This window comes from Aotus nancymaae, unplaced genomic scaffold (assembly GCF_030222135.1).
Source record: "Aotus nancymaae isolate 86718 unplaced genomic scaffold, 86718_ANA_hifiasm-v0.15.2.pri h1tg000058l, whole genome shotgun sequence".
NCBI lineage: Eukaryota > Metazoa > Chordata > Mammalia > Primates > Aotidae > Aotus > Aotus nancymaae.
Genome location: NW_026988472.1, coordinates 6,493,044 through 6,518,467, shown reverse-complemented (window position 1 = coordinate 6,518,467; position 25,424 = coordinate 6,493,044). Strand labels below are relative to the sequence as shown.

The 25,424-nt window shown below is 38.0% G+C and overlaps 1 long non-coding RNA gene across 8 annotated transcripts in view; it reads right to left on the bottom strand.

The window, feature by feature from the left end:
* LOC135269893 (uncharacterized) overlaps positions 1-24,872 on the bottom strand; it is a 31,088-nt gene extending 6,216 nt beyond the window's left edge. For 3 of the 8 annotated variants that reach the window (XR_010338130.1, XR_010338131.1, XR_010338133.1), the window contains exons 1-11: positions 20,817-24,872; positions 19,854-20,006; positions 16,835-18,610; positions 15,876-16,028; positions 12,794-14,632; positions 11,829-11,981; positions 8,747-10,585; positions 7,782-7,934; positions 4,763-6,538; positions 3,804-3,956; positions 723-2,561 (exon numbers count right to left, since the gene is read on the bottom strand). This is a non-coding gene — a long non-coding RNA (uncharacterized LOC135269893). Of the gene's footprint in view, positions 1-717; positions 2,562-3,803; positions 3,957-4,762; positions 6,539-7,781; positions 7,935-8,741; positions 10,586-11,828; positions 11,982-12,788; positions 14,633-15,875; positions 16,029-16,834; positions 18,611-19,853; positions 20,007-20,811 lie in introns of all 8 variants that reach the window. The other 5 variants (XR_010338132.1, XR_010338135.1, XR_010338136.1 and 2 more) reach the window with 5 other exon arrangements.
* Between the last annotated feature and the right edge of the window lie 552 nt (positions 24,873-25,424).

Sequence of the window (25,424 nt, the reverse complement as noted above, 5' to 3'; positions counted from 1 at the left end):
TTTCCACCCATCATGTTCCCGTTGTGTCTGGATCCCAATCAGCCTTAGCGGTAGCAATGACTGCATGAACCTTCTGAGCATTTACCTTTCCCTTCCTTTTACGATATTTGTGCTGAGCACAACGCACTGCAGCTTTTTCAGCTACCCCCTGATATGTTTTGACCTGATCCCCCAAAATAAGGTTTTGACATTGTAACATAGATAATTTACTTTGTAAATCTGCCATCTCTTTTTCCAGCTGCAATTTCTCTTGCATAACCTTCTGTCTGTCTATATATTGCTTTCGATATGCAGATAACAAGATCCAACCTCGGTGACTTACAGCTGCCATTTCTTTTCCTTTCTCCACTGGAACGAACTCTAACGTTTCACACACCTGCATAGGGTCAGCGGATCGCAAACGACCATCCCAATTCTCACTTAATCCTGTTCCACAAGCCCACATACGAGCTACTGATGAGAAGGTGGGATCATCCCACCCTGGAATATCCCAAGTTACAGCTTTAATTTCTCGCTTAAAAAGAGGCACGTTGCTTTCCCTTCTCCCCGAATCCTGCCGACTACGCCAATTTGTTTTGGTACAAGACAAATACCAAAGAGACCAAGCTTGGATTTGTTTTAACAGGCAGGTTCGTGGGGAGGAAAAACACCAGCCGAGAGTATATACGAAAAAGAGATTTATTTGCTATACATATATATATATATATATATATTTACATTACCATCCACATCAACACCGGCATAAGAATCAGCACGGGTAATCGCAAGGTCAATCTGGAAGCCTTCTGTCCACTTAACAGCAACACCGGCAGCACGGGTAATTACAGCAACACCGGCATAAGAATCAGCACGGGTAATCACAGCAACACCGGCAGCACGGGTAATTAAAACAACACCGGCATAAGAATCAGCACGGGTAATCACAGCAACACCGGCAGCACGGGTAATCCAATCACAGCAACACCGGCACGGGTAATCGCAAGTTCAGGCTAGAAGCTTTCTGTTGTCTCTCTCTCTCTTCATAACGCTAAACTGTCTTCTTTGTACTGTATTAACACTGGACTATCTTTATACTGTACTAAAAAAAGGAATTCATTTCTTTTATACTGTGCTAAGAAAAGAAGTTTATTTACAGTTTAAGATATGCTGACTCCGTCTTCATTATGTGACTGCGTCCTTGAATTGCTTTACTAAAAAGTGGACCACGGGAACTGGCCAGGTTCCCAGATCCGGGTTCAAGGTGAGTTGAGCTCACTCTGTGCACCGAATGCTCTCAACTTATACAAGGAAATGAAGATCATGAGGAGTCTGTGCAAAGCTTTATAAACAATTTAGTTAACCCTTACATTCGGCCCTAAGGCTTTCACAGAGGACATATGATCTTTATTTACATTTTATGTGTAGTATGGGTTGGACGATATATATTGAGTAGTGATCGCAGAGTAACAAGAAGGCAAGCAACATATTAAAATACAACATGTCAAGAGTAGGAGACTTACAAGAAATATTTGTTTTAACCAAGCAGTAGGTAACCAAGAAGTGATCCAGTTAAACGAATTTCATTCCTCTTTATTTTGTTTGATTTTTTGCATTAATTGTTTGAGCTTGTCAATTTTATCCTGTATTTCTTGACTATTATCAGTTAAGTTAAAACAACACATTCCTTTGATTTTCTTACATCCTTGGTGATGGAATAATAATAAGTAATCAATGGCGGCCCTATTGTCTAAAATAGCTTGTCGTAAGTTGTGCTGTTCATTATTTAATAGAGCTAGTGCTTGAGAGGTTTGATTTAAAGCCTTTGCCATATTACATCCTAGGTGTTGTAACTGCCTTTGATTTATAGGCCCAAAGAAAAGTGTACTAATTACGCTAGCAATCATTGCTGCTCCTTCTGCTTCCGATAGGAAGGTTATCTGATTATTACAAGTTTTCTGATCTACAGGTATGGATCGGCGGGTTCTACTACTATTATGTTTAAGCTGTACAATGCTATCCTGAGTAGGGAGAAATACAGAAATGCGTGATAGGCAACATTTAGTATTGGTTGTGACATTAGCTGGAATATAATTGTAAGTATAGCTATTACAAGTGAAAAACCATCCAGTGGGTAAAGTTACATAGCCTTTAACAGATGGGTAATTTTGAGTAGTATTACACAAAAGTGTGCCAGGTATAGGTTTACACTGGGTAGTACAATTAATAAAGTTTACACAAGTGTCATTAGGGGTAATAATTGTTTTAGGAGTATATAACCGCAAATAGATTACAGGCAACGTATATGAAGATTTTCCCCAATTAGCTCAATTGTCATAGGATATAGTCTTGTCAGGGAAATGTGCAAGGAAAGTCATTTCTTTACTATCTTTGGCAGGTTTACATACTGGTCGAAGACAGTTTTCCAACATATAATGGTGGTGATGGTCTTGTTCCAGGCAGAAAGAAGTAACATTTAACACCCGCGCTAGCGAGAGCCAGAAGTTTTCTTCACGACTTGGAGATGATATCAGGGCGATGGCGAGGTGTACAGTTATCAGGATTATGAACATCTGTAAAGAAAGCTGTACAAATTTTGATGAAAATTATGGTCTATGATATAAATGGTTAGTGGGCATCAGGACAGGTACATCATTAGGTGGGATTAGTACATAGACACAATTATTTTTTTTAGATGCAATTATTTCTCCTTTCTGTAAAGGTTTATTAGGTGATGATTGGACCCATACATGTTCACCTCGTTTAAGTGGTGTTTCGGTGCTACCAAAACCAAGATGCAAATTTTGTGGAGGATTTCTTTGGCTTTCTCAAGTAGTATTTTGTACTACAGGTATAATTAAAATCTGGGCTATCCGATGTCCCTTTGGTAATATAAGGCCCTCATCTTGTGAATTATAACATAAAATTTCAATTTTACCATAGTAATCTGCGTCAACAATACCTCCCAATATCATCATTTCTTTTAATGTCAGACTAGACCTTGCTGCAATTTGTCCATAATAACCGGGGGGTATTTGGATACCTATGTCTGTAGGAATGGTTTGATGCATTTTACTTTCTATTTTAATAATGGAATAGCAAAATAGGTCATAACCAGCAGCTAGTTTAGTAGCATTCCAGGGCTGAATGGCATCAGGGTGGTATTTCCACCATTTTATTACAGCAAGGGCAACACAATGAGTTTTCACCTGTAAATGAGAAGTGCTACTGACCATGTGTTGTAATGGTGTTTGTCCATCAGTTAAAGGGCGATTATTTAATTGCATTAAGGCAGATAATAAAAAATCTTTCCAGGCATAATAGTTGGGGTTTCCTGATTTTCTTAATTTGTTTTTTCTTTTAACAATCCATTCATTTTTTTTTTTTTAATTAATCCTGCAGCTTGGGGGTAATAAGGAATATGATATATCCATTTCATGTTATGTTGGGCGCAATAATCTGTTATTAACTTACCTTTGAAATGTGATCTATTATTACTTTGAATTTGTAAAGGAGCTCCATAGTATAATATTATGTAATTTAAGGTTTTTAAAGTATTAAATTGAGTAGCTCTTTTATAAGGACACCCAATAAGAACACCAGAATACGTGTTAACAATGGTGCAAATATAAGCACAGCCTTTGGACATGGGCAGTGGACCCACATAATTAATTTGTCAAATTTGAGCAGATTGTTTTTCTCGGGCTTATTCTCCAGTTACTATGCGTGGAACTTGCTGCAACCTTTCCTGATTACATACAGGACACTGATATGTAATAGTTTTACAAATATTAAGCGGGAGATAAATTCCTTTCTGATTAGCCCACCTGTACATGGTTTTGCCCCAGTATGGCCAGTATGCTCGTGTATCCATTGGGCACATTTTAGATGATCTTCAGCGTAGGTATTGGAATTAATTTTAGTGAAATCAGCCTTTTTATTGTGTAATTTTTTAACAGAATCCAAAGAGGCGTGAGCATCTACATGAAAAACAGAAACATTAGTACATTGTAAAACAACCTATATATTTTGCCATATTTCTGCTCCCCATAATGATTTGTCTCGAATTTTCCACCCATCATGTTCCCATTGTGTCTGGATCCCAATCAGCCTTAGCGGTAGCAATGACTGCATGAACCTTCTGAGCATTTACCTTTCCCTTCCTTTTACGATATTTGTGCTGAGCACAACGCACTGCAGCTTTTTCAGCTACCCCCTGATATGTTTTGACCTGATCCCCCAAAATAAGGTTTTGACATTGTAACATAGATAATTTACTTTGTAAATCTGCCAACTCTTTTTCCAGCTGCAATTTTTCTTGCATAACCTTCTGTCTGTCTATATATTGCTTTCGATATGCAGATAACAAGATCCAACCTCGGTGACTTACAGCTGCCATTTCTTTTCCTTTCTCCACTGGAACGAACTCTAACGTTTCACACACCTGCATAGGGTCAGCGGATCGCAAACGACCATCCCAATTCTCACTTAATCCTGTTCCACAAGCCCACATACGAGCTACTGATGAGAAGGTGGGATCATCCCACCCTGGAATATCCCAAGTTACAGCTTTAATTTCTCGCTTAAAAAGAGGCATGTTGCTTTCCCTTCTCCCCGAATCCTGCCGACTACGCCAATTTGTTTTGGTACAAGACAAATACCAAAGAGACCAAGCTTGGATTTGTTTTAACAGGCAGGTTCGTGGGGAGGAAAAACACCAGCCGAGAGTATATACGAAAAAGAGATTTCTTTACTATATATATATAAAAATATATATTTACATTACCATCCACATCAACACCGGCATAAGAATCAGCACGGGTAATCGCAAGGTCAATCTGGAAGCCTTCTGTCCACTTAACAGCAACACCGGCAGCACGGGTAATTACAGCAACACCGGCATAAGAATCAGCACGGGTAATCACAGCAACACCGGCAGCACGGGTAATCCAATCACAGCAACACCGGCACGGGTAATCGCAAGTTCAGGCTAGAAGCTTTCTGTTGTCTCTCTCTCTCTTCATAACGCTAAACTGTCTTCTTTGTACTGTATTAACACTGGACTATCTTTATACTGTACTAAAAAAAGGAATTCATTTCTTTTATACTGTGCTAAGAAAAGAAGTTTATTTACAGTTTAAGATATGCTGACTCCGTCTTCATTATGTGACTGCGTCCTTGAATTGCTTTACTAAAAAGTGGACCACGGGAACTGGCCAGGTTCCCAGATCCGGGTTCAAGGTGAGTTGAGCTCACTCTGTGCACCGAATGCTCTCAACTTATACAAGGAAATGAAGATCATGAGGAGTCTGTGCAAAGCTTTATAAACAATTTAGTTAACCCTTACATTCGGCCCTAAGGCTTTCACAGAGGACATATGATCTTTATTTACATTTTATGTGTAGTATGGGTTGGACGATATATATTGAGTAGTGATCGCAGAGTAACAAGAAGGCAAGCAACATATTAAAATACAACATGTCAAGAGTAGGAGACTTACAAGAAATATTTGTTTTAACCAAGCAGTAGGTAACCAAGAAGTGATCCAGTTAAACGAATTTCATTCCTCTTTATTTTGTTTGATTTTTTGCATTAATTGTTTGAGCTTGTCAATTTTATCCTGTATTTCTTGACTATTATCAGTTAAGTTAAAACAACACATTCCTTTGATTTTCTTACATCCTTGGTGATGGAATAATAATAAGTAATCAATGGCGGCCCTATTGTCTAAAATAGCTTGTCGTAAGTTGTGCTGTTCATTATTTAATAGAGCTAGTGCTTGAGAGGTTTGATTTAAAGCCTTTGCCATATTACATCCTAGGTGTTGTAACTGCCTTTGATTTATAGGCCCAAAGAAAAGTGTACTAATTACGCTAGCAATCATTGCTGCTCCTTCTGCTTCCGATAGGAAGGTTATCTGATTATTACAAGTTTTCTGATCTACAGGTATGGATCGGCGGGTTCTACTACTATTATGTTTAAGCTGTACAATGCTATCCTGAGTAGGGAGAAATACAGAAATGCGTGATAGGCAACATTTAGTATTGGTTGTGACATTAGCTGGAATATAATTGTAAGTATAGCTATTACAAGTGAAAAACCATCCAGTGGGTAAAGTTACATAGCCTTTAACAGATGGGTAATTTTGAGTAGTATTACACAAAAGTGTGCCAGGTATAGGTTTACACTGGGTAGTACAATTAATAAAGTTTACACAAGTGTCATTAGGGGTAATAATTGTTTTAGGAGTATATAACCGCAAATAGATTACAGGCAACGTATATGAAGATTTTCCCCAATTAGCTCAATTGTCATAGGATATAGTCTTGTCAGGGAAATGTGCAAGGAAAGTCATTTCTTTACTATCTTTGGCAGGTTTACATACTGGTCGAAGACAGTTTTCCAACATATAATGGTGGTGATGGTCTTGTTCCAGGCAGAAAGAAGTAACATTTAACACCCGCGCTAGCGAGAGCCAGAAGTTTTCTTCACGACTTGGAGATGATATCAGGGCGATGGCGAGGTGTACAGTTATCAGGATTATGAACATCTGTAAAGAAAGCTGTACAAATTTTGATGAAAATTATGGTCTATGATATAAATGGTTAGTGGGCATCAGGACAGGTACATCATTAGGTGGGATTAGTACATAGACACAATTATTTTTTTTAGATGCAATTATTTCTCCTTTCTGTAAAGGTTTATTAGGTGATGATTGGACCCATACATGTTCACCTCGTTTAAGTGGTGTTTCGGTGCTACCAAAACCAAGATGCAAATTTTGTGGAGGATTTCTTTGGCTTTCTCAAGTAGTATTTTGTACTACAGGTATAATTAAAATCTGGGCTATCCGATGTCCCTTTGGTAATATAAGGCCCCCATCTTGTGAATTATAACATAAAATTTCAATTTTACCATAGTAATCTGCGTCAACAATACCTCCCAATATCATCATTTCTTTTAATGTCAGACTAGACCTTGCTGCAATTTGTCCATAATAACCGGGGGGTATTTGGATACCTATGTCTGTAGGAATGGTTTGATGCATTTTACTTTCTATTTTAATAATGGAATAGCAAAATAGGTCATAACCAGCAGCTAGTTTAGTAGCATTCCAGGGCTGAATGGCATCAGGGTGGTATTTCCACCATTTTATTACAGCAAGGGCAACACAATGAGTTTTCACCTGTAAATGAGAAGTGCTACTGACCATGTGTTGTAATGGTGTTTGTCCATCAGTTAAAGGGCGATTATTTAATTGCATTAAGGCAGATAATAAAAAATCTTTCCAGGCATAATAGTTGGGGTTTCCTGATTTTCTTAATTTGTTTTTTCTTTTAACAATCCATTCATTTTTTTTTTTTTTAATTAATCCTGCAGCTTGGGGGTAATAAGGAATATGATATATCCATTTCATGTTATGTTGGGCGCAATAATCTGTTATTAACTTACCTTTGAAATGTGATCTATTATTACTTTGAATTTGTAAAGGAGCTCCATAGTATAATATTATGTAATTTAAGGTTTTTAAAGTATTAAATTGAGTAGCTCTTTTATAAGGACACCCAATAAGAACACCAGAATACGTGTTAACAATGGTGCAAATATAAGCACAGCCTTTGGACATGGGCAGTGGACCCACATAATTAATTTGTCAAATTTGAGCAGATTGTTTTTCTCGGGCTTATTCTCCAGTTACTATGCGTGGAACTTGCTGCAACCTTTCCTGATTACATACAGGACACTGATATGTAATAGTTTTACAAATATTAAGCGGGAGATAAATTCCTTTCTGATTAGCCCACCTGTACATGGTTTTGCCCCAGTATGGCCAGTATGCTCGTGTATCCATTGGGCACATTTTAGATGATCTTCAGCGTAGGTATTGGAATTAATTTTAGTGAAATCAGCCTTTTTATTGTGTAATTTTTTAACAGAATCCAAAGAGGCGTGAGCATCTACATGAAAAACAGAAACATTAGTACATTGTAAAACAACCTATATATTTTGCCATATTTCTGCTCCCCATAATGATTTGTCTCGAATTTTCCACCCATCATGTTCCCATTGTGTCTGGATCCCAATCAGCCTTAGCGGTAGCAATGACTGCATGAACCTTCTGAGCATTTACCTTTCCCTTCCTTTTACGATATTTGTGCTGAGCACAACGCACTGCAGCTTTTTCAGCTACCCCCTGATATGTTTTGACCTGATCCCCCAAAATAAGGTTTTGACATTGTAACATAGATAATTTACTTTGTAAATCTGCCAACTCTTTTTCCAGCTGCAATTTTTCTTGCATAACCTTCTGTCTGTCTATATATTGCTTTCGATATGCAGATAACAAGATCCAACCTCGGTGACTTACAGCTGCCATTTCTTTTCCTTTCTCCACTGGAACGAACTCTAACGTTTCACACACCTGCATAGGGTCAGCGGATCGCAAACGACCATCCCAATTCTCACTTAATCCTGTTCCACAAGCCCACATACGAGCTACTGATGAGAAGGTGGGATCATCCCACCCTGGAATATCCCAAGTTACAGCTTTAATTTCTCGCTTAAAAAGAGGCATGTTGCTTTCCCTTCTCCCCGAATCCTGCCGACTACGCCAATTTGTTTTGGTACAAGACAAATACCAAAGAGACCAAGCTTGGATTTGTTTTAACAGGCAGGTTCGTGGGGAGGAAAAACACCAGCCGAGAGTATATACGAAAAAGAGATTTATTTGCTATACATATATATATATATATATATATATTTACATTACCATCCACATCAACACCGGCATAAGAATCAGCACGGGTAATCGCAAGGTCAATCTGGAAGCCTTCTGTCCACTTAACAGCAACACCGGCAGCACGGGTAATTACAGCAACACCGGCATAAGAATCAGCACGGGTAATCACAGCAACACCGGCAGCACGGGTAATTAAAACAACACCGGCATAAGAATCAGCACGGGTAATCACAGCAACACCGGCAGCACGGGTAATCCAATCACAGCAACACCGGCACGGGTAATCGCAAGTTCAGGCTAGAAGCTTTCTGTTGTCTCTCTCTCTCTTCATAACGCTAAACTGTCTTCTTTGTACTGTATTAACACTGGACTATCTTTATACTGTACTAAAAAAAGGAATTCATTTCTTTTATACTGTGCTAAGAAAAGAAGTTTATTTACAGTTTAAGATATGCTGACTCCGTCTTCATTATGTGACTGCGTCCTTGAATTGCTTTACTAAAAAGTGGACCACGGGAACTGGCCAGGTTCCCAGATCCGGGTTCAAGGTGAGTTGAGCTCACTCTGTGCACCGAATGCTCTCAACTTATACAAGGAAATGAAGATCATGAGGAGTCTGTGCAAAGCTTTATAAACAATTTAGTTAACCCTTACATTCGGCCCTAAGGCTTTCACAGAGGACATATGATCTTTATTTACATTTTATGTGTAGTATGGGTTGGACGATATATATTGAGTAGTGATCGCAGAGTAACAAGAAGGCAAGCAACATATTAAAATACAACATGTCAAGAGTAGGAGACTTACAAGAAATATTTGTTTTAACCAAGCAGTAGGTAACCAAGAAGTGATCCAGTTAAACGAATTTCATTCCTCTTTATTTTGTTTGATTTTTTGCATTAATTGTTTGAGCTTGTCAATTTTATCCTGTATTTCTTGACTATTATCAGTTAAGTTAAAACAACACATTCCTTTGATTTTCTTACATCCTTGGTGATGGAATAATAATAAGTAATCAATGGCGGCCCTATTGTCTAAAATAGCTTGTCGTAAGTTGTGCTGTTCATTATTTAATAGAGCTAGTGCTTGAGAGGTTTGATTTAAAGCCTTTGCCATATTACATCCTAGGTGTTGTAACTGCCTTTGATTTATAGGCCCAAAGAAAAGTGTACTAATTACGCTAGCAATCATTGCTGCTCCTTCTGCTTCCGATAGGAAGGTTATCTGATTATTACAAGTTTTCTGATCTACAGGTATGGATCGGCGGGTTCTACTACTATTATGTTTAAGCTGTACAATGCTATCCTGAGTAGGGAGAAATACAGAAATGCGTGATAGGCAACATTTAGTATTGGTTGTGACATTAGCTGGAATATAATTGTAAGTATAGCTATTACAAGTGAAAAACCATCCAGTGGGTAAAGTTACATAGCCTTTAACAGATGGGTAATTTTGAGTAGTATTACACAAAAGTGTGCCAGGTATAGGTTTACACTGGGTAGTACAATTAATAAAGTTTACACAAGTGTCATTAGGGGTAATAATTGTTTTAGGAGTATATAACCGCAAATAGATTACAGGCAACGTATATGAAGATTTTCCCCAATTAGCTCAATTGTCATAGGATATAGTCTTGTCAGGGAAATGTGCAAGGAAAGTCATTTCTTTACTATCTTTGGCAGGTTTACATACTGGTCGAAGACAGTTTTCCAACATATAATGGTGGTGATGGTCTTGTTCCAGGCAGAAAGAAGTAACATTTAACACCCGCGCTAGCGAGAGCCAGAAGTTTTCTTCACGACTTGGAGATGATATCAGGGCGATGGCGAGGTGTACAGTTATCAGGATTATGAACATCTGTAAAGAAAGCTGTACAAATTTTGATGAAAATTATGGTCTATGATATAAATGGTTAGTGGGCATCAGGACAGGTACATCATTAGGTGGGATTAGTACATAGACACAATTATTTTTTTTAGATGCAATTATTTCTCCTTTCTGTAAAGGTTTATTAGGTGATGATTGGACCCATACATGTTCACCTCGTTTAAGTGGTGTTTCGGTGCTACCAAAACCAAGATGCAAATTTTGTGGAGGATTTCTTTGGCTTTCTCAAGTAGTATTTTGTACTACAGGTATAATTAAAATCTGGGCTATCCGATGTCCCTTTGGTAATATAAGGCCCCCATCTTGTGAATTATAACATAAAATTTCAATTTTACCATAGTAATCTGCGTCAACAATACCTCCCAATATCATCATTTCTTTTAATGTCAGACTAGACCTTGCTGCAATTTGTCCATAATAACCGGGGGGTATTTGGATACCTATGTCTGTAGGAATGGTTTGATGCATTTTACTTTCTATTTTAATAATGGAATAGCAAAATAGGTCATAACCAGCAGCTAGTTTAGTAGCATTCCAGGGCTGAATGGCATCAGGGTGGTATTTCCACCATTTTATTACAGCAAGGGCAACACAATGAGTTTTCACCTGTAAATGAGAAGTGCTACTGACCATGTGTTGTAATGGTGTTTGTCCATCAGTTAAAGGGCGATTATTTAATTGCATTAAGGCAGATAATAAAAAATCTTTCCAGGCATAATAGTTGGGGTTTCCTGATTTTCTTAATTTGTTTTTTCTTTTAACAATCCATTCATTTTTTTTTTTTTTAATTAATCCTGCAGCTTGGGGGTAATAAGGAATATGATATATCCATTTCATGTTATGTTGGGCGCAATAATCTGTTATTAACTTACCTTTGAAATGTGATCTATTATTACTTTGAATTTGTAAAGGAGCTCCATAGTATAATATTATGTAATTTAAGGTTTTTAAAGTATTAAATTGAGTAGCTCTTTTATAAGGACACCCAATAAGAACACCAGAATACGTGTTAACAATGGTGCAAATATAAGCACAGCCTTTGGACATGGGCAGTGGACCCACATAATTAATTTGTCAAATTTGAGCAGATTGTTTTTCTCGGGCTTATTCTCCAGTTACTATGCGTGGAACTTGCTGCAACCTTTCCTGATTACATACAGGACACTGATATGTAATAGTTTTACAAATATTAAGCGGGAGATAAATTCCTTTCTGATTAGCCCACCTGTACATGGTTTTGCCCCAGTATGGCCAGTATGCTCGTGTATCCATTGGGCACATTTTAGATGATCTTCAGCGTAGGTATTGGAATTAATTTTAGTGAAATCAGCCTTTTTATTGTGTAATTTTTTAACAGAATCCAAAGAGGCGTGAGCATCTACATGAAAAACAGAAACATTAGTACATTGTAAAACAACCTATATATTTTGCCATATTTCTGCTCCCCATAATGATTTGTCTCGAATTTTCCACCCATCATGTTCCCATTGTGTCTGGATCCCAATCAGCCTTAGCGGTAGCAATGACTGCATGAACCTTCTGAGCATTTACCTTTCCCTTCCTTTTACGATATTTGTGCTGAGCACAACGCACTGCAGCTTTTTCAGCTACCCCCTGATATGTTTTGACCTGATCCCCCAAAATAAGGTTTTGACATTGTAACATAGATAATTTACTTTGTAAATCTGCCAACTCTTTTTCCAGCTGCAATTTTTCTTGCATAACCTTCTGTCTGTCTATATATTGCTTTCGATATGCAGATAACAAGATCCAACCTCGGTGACTTACAGCTGCCATTTCTTTTCCTTTCTCCACTGGAACGAACTCTAACGTTTCACACACCTGCATAGGGTCAGCGGATCGCAAACGACCATCCCAATTCTCACTTAATCCTGTTCCACAAGCCCACATACGAGCTACTGATGAGAAGGTGGGATCATCCCACCCTGGAATATCCCAAGTTACAGCTTTAATTTCTCGCTTAAAAAGAGGCATGTTGCTTTCCCTTCTCCCCGAATCCTGCCGACTACGCCAATTTGTTTTGGTACAAGACAAATACCAAAGAGACCAAGCTTGGATTTGTTTTAACAGGCAGGTTCGTGGGGAGGAAAAACACCAGCCGAGAGTATATACGAAAAAGAGATTTATTTGCTATACATATATATATATATATATATATATTTACATTACCATCCACATCAACACCGGCATAAGAATCAGCACGGGTAATCGCAAGGTCAATCTGGAAGCCTTCTGTCCACTTAACAGCAACACCGGCAGCACGGGTAATTACAGCAACACCGGCATAAGAATCAGCACGGGTAATCACAGCAACACCGGCAGCACGGGTAATTAAAACAACACCGGCATAAGAATCAGCACGGGTAATCACAGCAACACCGGCAGCACGGGTAATCCAATCACAGCAACACCGGCACGGGTAATCGCAAGTTCAGGCTAGAAGCTTTCTGTTGTCTCTCTCTCTCTTCATAACGCTAAACTGTCTTCTTTGTACTGTATTAACACTGGACTATCTTTATACTGTACTAAAAAAAGGAATTCATTTCTTTTATACTGTGCTAAGAAAAGAAGTTTATTTACAGTTTAAGATATGCTGACTCCGTCTTCATTATGTGACTGCGTCCTTGAATTGCTTTACTAAAAAGTGGACCACGGGAACTGGCCAGGTTCCCAGATCCGGGTTCAAGGTGAGTTGAGCTCACTCTGTGCACCGAATGCTCTCAACTTATACAAGGAAATGAAGATCATGAGGAGTCTGTGCAAAGCTTTATAAACAATTTAGTTAACCCTTACATTCGGCCCTAAGGCTTTCACAGAGGACATATGATCTTTATTTACATTTTATGTGTAGTATGGGTTGGACGATATATATTGAGTAGTGATCGCAGAGTAACAAGAAGGCAAGCAACATATTAAAATACAACATGTCAAGAGTAGGAGACTTACAAGAAATATTTGTTTTAACCAAGCAGTAGGTAACCAAGAAGTGATCCAGTTAAACGAATTTCATTCCTCTTTATTTTGTTTGATTTTTTGCATTAATTGTTTGAGCTTGTCAATTTTATCCTGTATTTCTTGACTATTATCAGTTAAGTTAAAACAACACATTCCTTTGATTTTCTTACATCCTTGGTGATGGAATAATAATAAGTAATCAATGGCGGCCCTATTGTCTAAAATAGCTTGTCGTAAGTTGTGCTGTTCATTATTTAATAGAGCTAGTGCTTGAGAGGTTTGATTTAAAGCCTTTGCCATATTACATCCTAGGTGTTGTAACTGCCTTTGATTTATAGGCCCAAAGAAAAGTGTACTAATTACGCTAGCAATCATTGCTGCTCCTTCTGCTTCCGATAGGAAGGTTATCTGATTATTACAAGTTTTCTGATCTACAGGTATGGATCGGCGGGTTCTACTACTATTATGTTTAAGCTGTACAATGCTATCCTGAGTAGGGAGAAATACAGAAATGCGTGATAGGCAACATTTAGTATTGGTTGTGACATTAGCTGGAATATAATTGTAAGTATAGCTATTACAAGTGAAAAACCATCCAGTGGGTAAAGTTACATAGCCTTTAACAGATGGGTAATTTTGAGTAGTATTACACAAAAGTGTGCCAGGTATAGGTTTACACTGGGTAGTACAATTAATAAAGTTTACACAAGTGTCATTAGGGGTAATAATTGTTTTAGGAGTATATAACCGCAAATAGATTACAGGCAACGTATATGAAGATTTTCCCCAATTAGCTCAATTGTCATAGGATATAGTCTTGTCAGGGAAATGTGCAAGGAAAGTCATTTCTTTACTATCTTTGGCAGGTTTACATACTGGTCGAAGACAGTTTTCCAACATATAATGGTGGTGATGGTCTTGTTCCAGGCAGAAAGAAGTAACATTTAACACCCGCGCTAGCGAGAGCCAGAAGTTTTCTTCACGACTTGGAGATGATATCAGGGCGATGGCGAGGTGTACAGTTATCAGGATTATGAACATCTGTAAAGAAAGCTGTACAAATTTTGATGAAAATTATGGTCTATGATATAAATGGTTAGTGGGCATCAGGACAGGTACATCATTAGGTGGGATTAGTACATAGACACAATTATTTTTTTTAGATGCAATTATTTCTCCTTTCTGTAAAGGTTTATTAGGTGATGATTGGACCCATACATGTTCACCTCGTTTAAGTGGTGTTTCGGTGCTACCAAAACCAAGATGCAAATTTTGTGGAGGATTTCTTTGGCTTTCTCAAGTAGTATTTTGTACTACAGGTATAATTAAAATCTGGGCTATCCGATGTCCCTTTGGTAATATAAGGCCCCCATCTTGTGAATTATAACATAAAATTTCAATTTTACCATAGTAATCTGCGTCAACAATACCTCCCAATATCATCATTTCTTTTAATGTCAGACTAGACCTTGCTGCAATTTGTCCATAATAACCGGGGGGTATTTGGATACCTATGTCTGTAGGAATGGTTTGATGCATTTTACTTTCTATTTTAATAATGGAATAGCAAAATAGGTCATAACCAGCAGCTAGTTTAGTAGCATTCCAGGGCTGAATGGCATCAGGGTGGTATTTCCACCATTTTATTACAGCAAGGGCAACACAATGAGTTTTCACCTGTAAATGAGAAGTGCTACTGACCATGTGTTGTAATGGTGTTTGTCCATCAGTTAAAGGGCGATTATTTAATTGCATTAAGGCAGATAATAAAAAATCTTTCCAGGCATAATAGTTGGGGTTTCCTGATTTTCTTAATTTGTTTTTTCTTTTAACAATCCATTCATTTTTTTTTTTTTTAATTAATCCTGCAGCTTGGGGGTAATAAGGAATATGATATATCCATTTCATGTTATGTTGGGCGCAATAATCTGTTATTAACTTACCTTTGAAATGTGATCTATTATTACTTTGAATTTGTAAAGGAGCTCCATAGTATAATATTATGTAATTTAAGGTTTTTAAAGTATTAAATTGAGTAGCTCTTTTATAAGGACACCCAATAAGAACACCAGAATACGTGTTAACAATGGTGCAAATATAAGCACAGCCTTTGGACATGGGCAGTGGACCCAAATAATTAATTTGTCAAATTTGAGCAGATTGTTTTTCTCGGGCTTATTCTCCAGTTACTATGCGTGGAACTTGCTGCAACCTTTCCTGATTACATACAGGACACTGATATGTAATAGTTTTACAAATATTAAGCGGGAGATAAATTCCTTTCTGATTAGCCCACCTGTACATGGTTTTGCCCCAGTATGGCCAGTATGCTCGTGTATCCATTGGGCACATTTTAGATGATCTTCAGCGTAGGTATTGGAATTAATTTTAGTGAAATCAGCCTTTTTATTGTGTAATTTTTTAACAGAATCCAAAGAGGCGTGAGCATCTACATGAAAAACAGAAACATTAGTACATTGTAAAACAACCTATATATTTTGCCATATTTCTGCTCCCCATAATGATTTGTCTCGAATTTTCCACCCATCATGTTCCCATTGTGTCTGGATCCCAATCAGCCTTAGCGGTAGCAATGACTGCATGAACCTTCTGAGCATTTACCTTTCCCTTCCTTTTACGATATTTGTGCTGAGCACAACGCACTGCAGCTTTTTCAGCTACCCCCTGATATGTTTTGACCTGATCCCCCAAAATAAGGTTTTGACATTGTAACATAGATAATTTACTTTGTAAATCTGCCAACTCTTTTTCCAGCTGCAATTTTTCTTGCATAACCTTCTGTCTGTCTATATATTGCTTTCGATATGCAGATAACAAGATCCAACCTCGGTGACTTACAGCTGCCATTTCTTTTCCTTTCTCCACTGGAACGAACTCTAACGTTTCACACACCTGCATAGGGTCAGCGGATCGCAAACGACCATCCCAATTCTCACTTAATCCTGTTCCACAAGCCCACATACGAGCTACTGATGAGAAGGTGGGATCATCCCACCCTGGAATATCCCAAGTTACAGCTTTAATTTCTCGCTTAAAAAGAGGCATGTTGCTTTCCCTTCTCCCCGAATCCTGCCGACTACGCCAATTTGTTTTGGTACAAGACAAATACCAAAGAGACCAAGCTTGGATTTGTTTTAACAGGCAGGTTCGTGGGGAGGAAAAACACCAGCCGAGAGTATATACGAAAAAGAGATTTCTTTACTATATATATATAAAAATATATATTTACATTACCATCCACATCAACACCGGCATAAGAATCAGCACGGGTAATCGCAAGGTCAATCTGGAAGCCTTCTGTCCACTTAACAGCAACACCGGCAGCACGGGTAATTACAGCAACACCGGCATAAGAATCAGCACGGGTAATCACAGCAACACCGGCAGCACGGGTAATCCAATCACAGCAACACCGGCACGGGTAATCGCAAGTTCAGGCTAGAAGCTTTCTGTTGTCTCTCTCTCTCTTCATAACGCTAAACTGTCTTCTTTGTACTGTATTAACACTGGACTATCTTTATACTGTACTAAAAAAAGGAATTCATTTCTTTTATACTGTGCTAAGAAAAGAAGTTTATTTACAGTTTAAGATATGCTGACTCCGTCTTCATTATGTGACTGCGTCCTTGAATTGCTTTACTAAAAAGTGGACCACGGGAACTGGCCAGGTTCCCAGATCCGGGTTCAAGGTGAGTTGAGCTCACTCTGTGCACCGAATGCTCTCAACTTATACAAGGAAATGAAGATCATGAGGAGTCTGTGCAAAGCTTTATAAACAATTTAGTTAACCCTTACATTCGGCCCTAAGGCTTTCACAGAGGACATATGATCTTTATTTACATTTTATGTGTAGTATGGGTTGGACGATATATATTGAGTAGTGATCGCAGAGTAACAAGAAGGCAAGCAACATATTAAAATACAACATGTCAAGAGTAGGAGACTTACAAGAAATATTTGTTTTAACCAAGCAGTAGGTAACCAAGAAGTGATCCAGTTAAACGAATTTCATTCCTCTTTATTTTGTTTGATTTTTTGCATTAATTGTTTGAGCTTGTCAATTTTATCCTGTATTTCTTGACTATTATCAGTTAAGTTAAAACAACACATTCCTTTGATTTTCTTACATCCTTGGTGATGGAATAATAATAAGTAATCAATGGCGGCCCTATTGTCTAAAATAGCTTGTCGTAAGTTGTGCTGTTCATTATTTAATAGAGCTAGTGCTTGAGAGGTTTGATTTAAAGCCTTTGCCATATTACATCCTAGGTGTTGTAACTGCCTTTGATTTATAGGCCCAAAGAAAAGTGTACTAATTACGCTAGCAATCATTGCTGCTCCTTCTGCTTCCGATAGGAAGGTTATCTGATTATTACAAGTTTTCTGATCTACAGGTATGGATCGGCGGGTTCTACTACTATTATGTTTAAGCTGTACAATGCTATCCTGAGTAGGGAGAAATACAGAAATGCGTGATAGGCAACATTTAGTATTGGTTGTGACATTAGCTGGAATATAATTGTAAGTATAGCTATTACAAGTGAAAAACCATCCAGTGGGTAAAGTTACATAGCCTTTAACAGATGGGTAATTTTGAGTAGTATTACACAAAAGTGTGCCAGGTATAGGTTTACACTGGGTAGTACAATTAATAAAGTTTACACAAGTGTCATTAGGGGTAATAATTGTTTTAGGAGTATATAACCGCAAATAGATTACAGGCAACGTATATGAAGATTTTCCCCAATTAGCTCAATTGTCATAGGATATAGTCTTGTCAGGGAAATGTGCAAGGAAAGTCATTTCTTTACTATCTTTGGCAGGTTTACATACTGGTCGAAGACAGTTTTCCAACATATAATGGTGGTGATGGTCTTGTTCCAGGCAGAAAGAAGTAACATTTAACACCCGCGCTAGCGAGAGCCAGAAGTTTTCTTCACGACTTGGAGATGATATCAGGGCGATGGCGAGGTGTACAGTTATCAGGATTATGAACATCTGTAAAGAAAGCTGTACAAATTTTGATGAAAATTATGGTCTATGATATAAATGGTTAGTGGGCATCAGGACAGGTACATCATTAGGTGGGATTAGTACATAGACACAATTATTTTTTTTAGATGCAATTATTTCTCCTTTCTGTAAAGGTTTATTAGGTGATGATTGGACCCATACATGTTCACCTCGTTTAAGTGGTGTTTCGGTGCTACCAAAACCAAGATGCAAATTTTGTGGAGGATTTCTTTGGCTTTCTCAAGTAGTATTTTGTACTACAGGTATAATTAAAATCTGGGCTATCCGATGTCCCTTTGGTAATATAAGGCCCCCATCTTGTGAATTATAACATAAAATTTCAATTTTACCATAGTAATCTGCGTCAACAATACCTCCCAATATCATCATTTCTTTTAATGTCAGACTAGACCTTGCTGCAATTTGTCCATAATAACCGGGGGGTATTTGGATACCTATGTCTGTAGGAATGGTTTGATGCATTTTACTTTCTATTTTAATAATGGAATAGCAAAATAGGTCATAACCAGCAGCTAGTTTAGTAGCATTCCAGGGCTGAATGGCATCAGGGTGGTATTTCCACCATTTTATTACAGCAAGGGCAACACAATGAGTTTTCACCTGTAAATGAGAAGTGCTACTGACCATGTGTTGTAATGGTGTTTGTCCATCAGTTAAAGGGCGATTATTTAATTGCATTAAGGCAGATAATAAAAAATCTTTCCAGGCATAATAGTTGGGGTTTCCTGATTTTCTTAATTTGTTTTTTCTTTTAACAATCCATTCATTTTTTTTTTTTTTAATTAATCCTGCAGCTTGGGGGTAATAAGGAATATGATATATCCATTTCATGTTATGTTGGGCGCAATAATCTGTTATTAACTTACCTTTGAAATGTGATCTATTATTACTTTGAATTTGTAAAGGAGCTCCATAGTATAATATTATGTAATTTAAGGTTTTTAAAGTATTAAATTGAGTAGCTCTTTTATAAGGACACCCAATAAGAACACCAGAATACGTGTTAACAATGGTGCAAATATAAGCACAGCCTTTGGACATGGGCAGTGGACCCACATAATTAATTTGTCAAATTTGAGCAGATTGTTTTTCTCGGGCTTATTCTCCAGTTACTATGCGTGGAACTTGCTGCAACCTTTCCTGATTACATACAGGACACTGATATGTAATAGTTTTACAAATATTAAGCGGGAGATAAATTCCTTTCTGATTAGCCCACCTGTACATGGTTTTGCCCCAGTATGGCCAGTATGCTCGTGTATCCATTGGGCACATTTTAGATGATCTTCAGCGTAGGTATTGGAATTAATTTTAGTGAAATCAGCCTTTTTATTGTGTAATTTTTTAACAGAATCCAAAGAGGCGTGAGCATCTACATGAAAAACAGAAACATTAGTACATTGTAAAACAACCTATATATTTTGCCATATTTCTGCTCCCCATAATGATTTGTCTCGAATTTTCCACCCATCATGTTCCCATTGTGTCTGGATCCCAATCAGCCTTAGCGGTAGCAATGACTGCATGAACCTTCTGAGCATTTACCTTTCCCTTCCTTTTACGATATTTGTGCTGAGCACAACGCACTGCAGCTTTTTCAGCTACCCCCTGATATGTTTTGACCTGATCCCCCAAAATAAGGTTTTGACATTGTAACATAGATAATTTACTTTGTAAATCTGCCAACTCTTTTTCCAGCTGCAATTTTTCTTGCATAACCTTCTGTCTGTCTATATATTGCTTTCGATATGCAGATAACAAGATCCAACCTCGGTGACTTACAGCTGCCATTTCTTTTCCTTTCTCCACTGGAACGAACTCTAACGTTTCACACACCTGCATAGGGTCAGCGGATCGCAAACGACCATCCCAATTCTCACTTAATCCTGTTCCACAAGCCCACATACGAGCTACTGATGAGAAGGTGGGATCATCCCACCCTGGAATATCCCAAGTTACAGCTTTAATTTCTCGCTTAAAAAGAGGCATGTTGCTTTCCCTTCTCCCCGAATCCTGCCGACTACGCCAATTTGTTTTGGTACAAGACAAATACCAAAGAGACCAAGCTTGGATTTGTTTTAACAGGCAGGTTCGTGGGGAGGAAAAACACCAGCCGAGAGTATATACGAAAAAGAGATTTATTTGCTATACATATATATATATATATATATATTTACATTACCATCCACATCAACACCGGCATAAGAATCAGCACGGGTAATCGCAAGGTCAATCTGGAAGCCTTCTGTCCACTTAACAGCAACACCGGCAGCACGGGTAATTACAGCAACACCGGCATAAGAATCAGCACGGGTAATCACAGCAACACCGGCAGCACGGGTAATTAAAACAACACCGGCATAAGAATCAGCACGGGTAATCACAGCAACACCGGCAGCACGGGTAATCCAATCACAGCAACACCGGCACGGGTAATCGCAAGTTCAGGCTAGAAGCTTTCTGTTGTCTCTCTCTCTCTTCATAACGCTAAACTGTCTTCTTTGTACTGTATTAACACTGGACTATCTTTATACTGTACTAAAAAAAGGAATTCATTTCTTTTATACTGTGCTAAGAAAAGAAGTTTATTTACAGTTTAAGATATGCTGACTCCGTCTTCATTATGTGACTGCGTCCTTGAATTGCTTTACTAAAAAGTGGACCACGGGAACTGGCCAGGTTCCCAGATCCGGGTTCAAGGTGAGTTGAGCTCACTCTGTGCACCGAATGCTCTCAACTTATACAAGGAAATGAAGATCATGAGGAGTCTGTGCAAAGCTTTATAAACAATTTAGTTAACCCTTACATTCGGCCCTAAGGCTTTCACAGAGGACATATGATCTTTATTTACATTTTATGTGTAGTATGGGTTGGACGATATATATTGAGTAGTGATCGCAGAGTAACAAGAAGGCAAGCAACATATTAAAATACAACATGTCAAGAGTAGGAGACTTACAAGAAATATTTGTTTTAACCAAGCAGTAGGTAACCAAGAAGTGATCCAGTTAAACGAATTTCATTCCTCTTTATTTTGTTTGATTTTTTGCATTAATTGTTTGAGCTTGTCAATTTTATCCTGTATTTCTTGACTATTATCAGTTAAGTTAAAACAACACATTCCTTTGATTTTCTTACATCCTTGGTGATGGAATAATAATAAGTAATCAATGGCGGCCCTATTGTCTAAAATAGCTTGTCGTAAGTTGTGCTGTTCATTATTTAATAGAGCTGGTGCTTGAGAGGTTTGATTTAAAGCCTTTGCCATATTACATCCTAGGTGTTGTAACTGCCTTTGATTTATAGGCCCAAAGAAAAGTGTACTAATTACGCTAGCAATCATTGCTGCTCCTTCTGCTTCCGATAGGAAGGTTATCTGATTATTACAAGTTTTCTGATCTACAGGTATGGATCGGCGGGTTCTACTACTATTATGTTTAAGCTGTACAATGCTATCCTGAGTAGGGAGAAATACAGAAATGCGTGATAGGCAACATTTAGTATTGGTTGTGACATTAGCTGGAATATAATTGTAAGTATAGCTATTACAAGTGAAAAACCATCCAGTGGGTAAAGTTACATAGCCTTTAACAGATGGGTAATTTTGAGTAGTATTACACAAAAGTGTGCCAGGTATAGGTTTACACTGGGTAGTACAATTAATAAAGTTTACACAAGTGTCATTAGGGGTAATAATTGTTTTAGGAGTATATAACCGCAAATAGATTACAGGCAACGTATATGAAGATTTTCCCCAATTAGCTCAATTGTCATAGGATATAGTCTTGTCAGGGAAATGTGCAAGGAAAGTCATTTCTTTACTATCTTTGGCAGGTTTACATACTGGTCGAAGACAGTTTTCCAACATATAATGGTGGTGATGGTCTTGTTCCAGGCAGAAAGAAGTAACATTTAACACCCGCGCTAGCGAGAGCCAGAAGTTTTCTTCACGACTTGGAGATGATATCAGGGCGATGGCGAGGTGTACAGTTATCAGGATTATGAACATCTGTAAAGAAAGCTGTACAAATTTTGATGAAAATTATGGTCTATGATATAAATGGTTAGTGGGCATCAGGACAGGTACATCATTAGGTGGGATTAGTACATAGACACAATTATTTTTTTTAGATGCAATTATTTCTCCTTTCTGTAAAGGTTTATTAGGTGATGATTGGACCCATACATGTTCACCTCGTTTAAGTGGTGTTTCGGTGCTACCAAAACCAAGATGCAAATTTTGTGGAGGATTTCTTTGGCTTTCTCAAGTAGTATTTTGTACTACAGGTATAATTAAAATCTGGGCTATCCGATGTCCCTTTGGTAATATAAGGCCCTCATCTTGTGAATTATAGCATAAAATTTCAATTTTACCATACTAATCTGCGTCAACAATACCTCCCAATATCATCATTTCTTTTAATGTCAGACTAGACCTTGCTGCAATTTGTCCATAATAACCGGGGGGTATTTGGATACCTATGTCTGTAGGAATGGTTTGATGCATTTTACTTTCTATTTTAATAATGGAATAGCAAAATAGGTCATAACCAGCAGCTAGTTTAGTAGCATTCCAGGGCTGAATGGCATCAGGGTGGTATTTCCACCATTTTATTACAGCAAGGGCAACACAATGAGTTTTCACCTGTAAATGAGAAGTGCTACTGACCATGTGTTGTAATGGTGTTTGTCCATCAGTTAAAGGGCGATTATTTAATTGCATTAAGGCAGATAATAAAAAATCTTTCCAGGCATAATAGTTGGGGTTTCCTGATTTTCTTAATTTGTTTTTTCTTTTAACAATCCATTCATTTTTTTTTTTTTAATTAATCCTGCAGCTTGGGGGTAATAAGGAATATGATATATCCATTTCATGTTATGTTGGGCGCAATAATCTGTTATTAACTTACCTTTGAAATGTGATCTATTATTACTTTGAATTTGTAAAGGAGCTCCATAGTATAATATTATGTAATTTAAGGTTTTTAAAGTATTAAATTGAGTAGCTCTTTTATAAGGACACCCAATAAGAACACCAGAATACGTGTTAACAATGGTGCAAATATAAGCACAGCCTTTGGACATGGGCAGTGGACCCACATAATTAATTTGTCAAATTTGAGCAGATTGTTTTTCTCGGGCTTATTCTCCAGTTACTATGCGTGGAACTTGCTGCAACCTTTCCTGATTACATACAGGACACTGATATGTAATAGTTTTACAAATATTAAGCGGGAGATAAATTCCTTTCTGATTAGCCCACCTGTACATGGTTTTGCCCCAGTATGGCCAGTATGCTCGTGTATCCATTGGGCACATTTTAGATGATCTTCAGCATAGGTATTGGAATTAATTTTAGTGAAATCAGCCTTTTTATTGTGTAATTTTTTAACAGAATCCAAAGAGGCGTGAGCATCTACATGAAAAACAGAAACATTAGTACATTGTAAAACAACCTATATATTTTGCCATATTTCTGCTCCCCATAATGATTTGTCTCGAATTTTCCACCCATCATGTTCCCATTGTGTCTGGATCCCAATCAGCCTTAGCGGTAGCAATGACTGCATGAACCTTCTGAGCATTTACCTTTCCCTTCCTTTTACGATATTTGTGCTGAGCACAACGCACTGCAGCTTTTTCAGCTACCCCCTGATATGTTTTGACCTGATCCCCCAAAATAAGGTTTTGACATTGTAACATAGATAATTTACTTTGTAAATCTGCCAACTCTTTTTCCAGCTGCAATTTTTCTTGCATAACCTTCTGTCTGTCTATATATTGCTTTCGATATGCAGATAACAAGATCCAACCTCGGTGACTTACAGCTGCCATTTCTTTTCCTTTCTCCACTGGAACGAACTCTAACGTTTCACACACCTGCATAGGGTCAGCGGATCGCAAACGACCATCCCAATTCTCACTTAATCCTGTTCCACAAGCCCACATACGAGCTACTGATGAGAAGGTGGGATCATCCCACCCTGGAATATCCCAAGTTACAGCTTTAATTTCTCGCTTAAAAAGAGGCATGTTGCTTTCCCTTCTCCCCGAATCCTGCCGACTACGCCAATTTGTTTTGGTACAAGACAAATACCAAAGAGACCAAGCTTGGATTTGTTTTAACAGGCAGGTTCGTGGGGAGGAAAAACACCAGCCGAGAGTATATACGAAAAAGAGATTTCTTTACTATATATATATAAAAATATATATTTACATTACCATCCACATCAACACTGGCATAAGAATCAGCACGGGTAATCGCAAGGTCAATCTGGAAGCCTTCTGTCCACTTAACAGCAACACCGGCAGCACGGGTAATTACAGCAACACCGGCATAAGAATCAGCACGGGTAATCACAGCAACACCGGCAGCACGGGTAATCCAATCACAGCAACACCGGCACGGGTAATCGCAAGTTCAGGCTAGAAGCTTTCTGTTGTCTCTCTCTCTCTTCATAACGCTAAACTGTCTTCTTTGTACTGTATTAACACTGGACTATCTTTATACTGTACTAAAAAAAGGAATTCATTTCTTTTATACTGTGCTAAGAAAAGAAGTTTATTTACAGTTTAAGATATGCTGACTCCGTCTTCATTATGTGACTGCGTCCTTGAATTGCTTTACTAAAAAGTGGACCACGGGAACTGGCCAGGTTCCCAGATCCGGGTTCAAGGTGAGTTGAGCTCACTCTGTGCACCGAATGCTCTCAACTTATACAAGGAAATGAAGATCATGAGGAGTCTGTGCAAAGCTTTATAAACAATTTAGTTAACCCTTACATTCGGC